Source organism: Ylistrum balloti, unplaced genomic scaffold, assembly GCF_031769215.1.
Source record: "Ylistrum balloti isolate Yb309-2 unplaced genomic scaffold, AGI_CSIRO_Ybal_v1 Utg370210, whole genome shotgun sequence".
Taxonomy (NCBI): Eukaryota; Metazoa; Mollusca; class Bivalvia; order Pectinida; family Pectinidae; genus Ylistrum; species Ylistrum balloti.
Genome location: NW_026782180.1, coordinates 185,001 through 190,000, shown reverse-complemented (window position 1 = coordinate 190,000; position 5,000 = coordinate 185,001). Strand labels below are relative to the sequence as shown.

The 5,000-nt window shown below is 34.8% G+C and overlaps 1 non-coding gene across 1 annotated transcript in view; it reads right to left on the bottom strand.

The window, feature by feature from the left end:
• LOC132551724 (5S ribosomal RNA) overlaps window positions 1-49 on the bottom strand; it is a 119-nt gene extending 70 nt beyond the window's left edge. The window contains exon 1 of the ribosomal RNA XR_009554285.1: window positions 1-49. This exon is cut by the window's left edge and continues 70 nt beyond it. This is a non-coding gene — a ribosomal RNA (5S ribosomal RNA).
• Between the last annotated feature and the right edge of the window lie 4,951 nt (window positions 50-5,000).

Here is a 5,000-nt window from a genome sequence, read left to right as displayed (position 1 = left end):
TCGGTGATCGGACGAGAACCGGTGTTTTCAACGTGATATGGCCGTAGACATTAGACGACTAAAAGTTTGCCTATTTATACATGGCTTTCTGCATGTGCACATCCGGCGTACATGTATACTTGCCATGTCCCTTGGTACGCGACCACCTTGAACAGTTGACCAAGGGCAGATGTGGAGCTGCCAGATGTTTTGTCTGTAATGATGTTCATTGCATGTGCAATGTAAAAGTGTAGAGTTGTGAGTGTGTACATTTGATATGTGCAGAGTGGAAATAGCAGTGGTCACGACTCTAGCCTTCAGTGAATAAAAAAGGACAAGGACTCAGTATTCGAGTAAAAAATGTGTCGGCCGTTATGTTAGTGAGGATTTTGCGAGGGGTAAAAATGATTTAAAAAGGAAATTATGAAGAAAAACAAAAGCCTACGACACCTGGTATTCCCAGGCGGTCACCCATCCAAGTACTAACCAGGCTCGACGTTGCTTAACTTCGGTGATCGGACGAGAACCGGTTTTTTTTTCTTGAATAAATAGATTTTATTTTCCCAGCAAATAGGACCAATGGGGTTGGGGCCCCATTGGTGCCTCACAGTTCATATGCAATACATTAACATAACGGTTAAAACTAATACAAAAGTTAAAATATTACTTGTAATGTAAAACTGTTATCACATCTTTCCAAAATACTTCGCTGACCATACACAACCAACATTGCAATGAAAGACATACATTTTATATAGATAATTCATAAAAAGTCATGTTCTCTGTAGAAAGAGAAACATCTTGAGTTTTTAAGAGGTAGTTGTCGGCAACAATGTATTTCTTAAAGAGAGCATACTTCTTTTTTATCTGGTAGTAGACTTTAACATAATCAAAATATTTCCTAAACGTATAAACGAACAGAGCTTTAATATTTACCTTGGGCATTTGATTTATCACTATATTTCGTCTTCGAAGAATACAAAAACGCACTACTCCCAGAAAAAAGTTGATAAAGTACTGATTGGTATGTTTAAGTTTCTTTGTAAAACCCATGAGGATTAGTTTTCCTAAAGAAATATCTACCAACTTGCTCTGATCAGCTTCTGAGAAAAGTTTCTGTAATAATGACTGAACATATGATAAAAATTCACTTAATTCTGAACAATCGATAAAAAGATGTTGTAACGTTTCCGGCTTAGAATTACAAACAAGACAAGTGTCACTGTTTACTTTGCCAATTTTCGCTAGCTTCACCATTGTAAATATGGAATTATGAACTACTCGAAAATGAGAATCGATAATATCACAGGGAAAAAAAGGCACGTACATTATGGAAAAAACACGAGGAATGTCAACATTTGGAAATAGCGCTGACCAATATTCAGTCGACTTTGGAATTTTGAAACACTTGCGAATGAAACAGGCATAGATATCGCGGGTGGTTCTGAGAAATACCTGAATGGTAGTATCATTTCCATCTTTGTAAGTAACATATGGCATAGAATCGGTTCTACGACCAGTATACACCTTAGACAAAACAATTTTCTTGTAACTGGCTGGAATACAACTCATGATAGTATTAAAGTCAGAAACAACAGTATCCAGAGAAATATCAGGTACAGTTTCCTTAACAATATCAACTATCGCACTAGGAGAAAGGAATTTAGAAACTACTTCAAGTGTCAAATGCTTAACTTTGGTTATTCCAGCCTTAGCAAAATAATGAATAAAAATAGGTTTTTCATTCTTCATAAAACTGGGGTTGCAAAAGAGGGGTTGCTCATACACAAAAGGCGTGTCTATATTACTATGGCTAACATCATTAACAGTTTGAAAAGCATACCAAGCTTTTAACATTTCACGATAAACAATAGGCAACACTTTTAAATACTTGTCTGGAATTTTGCAATAAATGATCTCAGTATTAAGATTCAAATTGAGTATTTTGTTGAAAAAGTAAACACACATGTTTTTCCAGACTGCATTACAAGACTTATCTAGCCACTTAACTAGAAACTTTATTCGAAACGACCTAAGCTTTAATTCAATGTCAGGTATATTTAGGCCTCCAGAATTTCTTTTACCGATGATGGTGTCATACGCAACCAGATGGGCCCCACTTTGCCATAAAAAGTCAATACATAAAGTTTTTAACTCATTGATAACAACTAGAGGTATAGTCTGAGAGGTAATACAATACCAACATCTTGACATAATCAGAGAACTAAGTACAGCAGCCCTTCCGTGAAGAGTTAACTTTCTCTGAGACCACAATCTTAAAATATTTCGTATAGAAGTAACTTTACTTTCCCAGTTCTTTTCATTACATAATTTTTGATCGACACCAATCCAAACACCTAGAACACAAATAACCCTATCACATAATTGTATACCTAACCGTTCCGCTTCTTCATTTGTAATCATGGCTTTTCCAACACATAAAATTTCAGATTTATCTTTATTAACTTTGGCACCAGAGCCCTTACTATAAACATCCAACAAATTAAAAACATTTACAACTGATTCTTTATCAGAAAGAGTCAACGTTGTGTCATCAGCATGTTGATACACTTTAGACTCGAAGCTTGAATTAGGAACAACAATACCTTTTATGACTGGAGACTTGGAAATCATTCGACCAAGAGGTTCTGCTGCTAAAACATAGAGCATCGCCGATATCGGACAACCTTGTCTGACTGAATTTTGTATGGGAAAAAACGGGGTCAAGTTACCGTTAAATTTAACAGAACTAGAAATTCCAGTATAAAATATTTTGATCCATTCAATAAAATTTTGGCCGAAACCAAATTTCTCTAATACTCTAAATACGTACTTATGACTAACACGATCAAATGCTTTTTCCTGGTCTATTTTAAGAATATAGGTTTCAAAATCCTCCTGAAATGAAATGTCAATAATGTCTCGAACACTAAAAATAGTGTCAGAAATATCTCTACCAATTACACAGCAAGACTGGAATTCAGAAATAATTGAAGGTAACACAGCTTTTAATCGATTGGACATTATTCTAGCTAATACCTTGTAGTCCACATTAAGAAGACTAATAGGTCTCCAGTTCTTTAATAAAGACTTTTCACCCCTTTTCTTATAAACAAGGTTGATGACACCAAGTCTCATAGATCTGGTCAATTCCCTGTCGTCCCAGATACTTTGTACAACACGGGTAAAACAACATTTTAATTCTTCATAAAAATGACAATAAAATTCAACAGTAAGCCCGTCCAGTCCGGGACTTTTACCTTTAGACATACCATTCACAGCATCTCTAATTTCATCATTAGTAACAACCGTATCACATTTCAATCTGTCTTCTTCATTAACAGTTTTGTCTATAAAAGATGATAAGTTATCAATATCACCATCATCTGTATCAATACAATTATACAAGTCGTTATAAAAATTATAAATTTCATTAGACATTTCATCAGAATCATTTAGTAGGTCACCATTCGAAGAACGCAAACATTTTATAGTGTTACAATTTTGTCTAAATTTCTCAAGCCTTAAAAAATAAGCCGTATTCTTATCCCCGTCTACAGCCCATTTAGCTTTTGACCTCAATACAGCACCTTTACATTTTTCTTTTTCTAAATTTTCCAAACTTGTCTTCAGTTCCTCATATTTGTTACAGTTGAAAGACTTTCCGTTGGCTATATCAGATGAAAAACTCTTTAATTTATTTTGGATCTTAAAATACTCAGCATTACGTTTCTTACTACGGTCTTTGCCATAGGCCTGTGAAAACTTTTTGATTTTATATTTTAAGTTATCCCACCATACCTTAGGTTCATCTTCATATAAAGGGCATTTCTTCGCATCATTGATAATAGCCCTGATTTTTGTATTGAAATCTTCCTCCAATAAAAAACAATTATTTAACACCCATATACCAGGACCTTTACTTCCCCGATCTAAATCAACTTTCATAACAACAAAACAATGATCACTAAAATATGTATCCCTATAATAAACATTCTGTACACAAGGAGACAGTTCTTTTGAAACTAAAAAATAATCAATGCGACTTTGAGATAGATTACCATCACTAACCATTTTGCGAGAAAAAATAGCACAATTTTTATTCCTACTCCTCCAAATATCAAAAATATCACAAGTAAACATCAAGCTTTTTAACGCAGACACACTAGAATTTACCTGGTGTGTAGAGATACCTGTACGATCGAGTGTTGACAAGGTTGTATTATAATCACCCCCTGTAATCAGTTTGTCAGAAAATGGTACAAGCCATGTTTTTAAGCGATCAAAAAATAACTTTCTATCATTCACAATATTTGGTGCATAAATGTTAACAAAATTCCATACAGTATCTTCGATTTCTATTTCTACACGTAAAACTCTCCCATCATAACCATCATAATCTAGTACACCATCTTTTAAAGTATTAGATATCAGTATAGCAACACCTTTTCTATGCTCATTACTATTGTTAAATATAATTTTACCCTGCCACATATGGCTAATTTGATTAACAAAAACGTCATCCCAAAAGGTCTCTTGTAAAAATACGATCTGATAATAATTAGACTGACAATATTCAAATACATTTCTTATTTTAACGACGTCCCTCAAGCCGTTTACATTTAATGACACACATGTAAACATTAAAGAAAACAATAACAACACCGGAAAGTTCATTATGAAACGTCTTTAACTTTTTTCGTTTTTCTTTTTCTTGTTTTCTTAATACCTCCATCTCCTACTTTAGACTTTAGGAAAGCATTACTTATGGTTTCCTGTTTCTTATCGGCAGCGTCCCCCTCACTCACCTCAGTCTCATCCTCATCATTCCAGAACCTCTTGCATGAGGCTTGTGTAACTGCATTCTCCAATGGAAATACATCTCCATAGACCAGAGGCACATCAAGCTGAAGGGGCGCTGAAACGTCATTACAGTCTGCCCGATCCACGCACTTACCATCAGCAGTATCACCATTCACGCAACTTATATCTCCATCCTCAGAAGCCTCAACCTTTGAGTT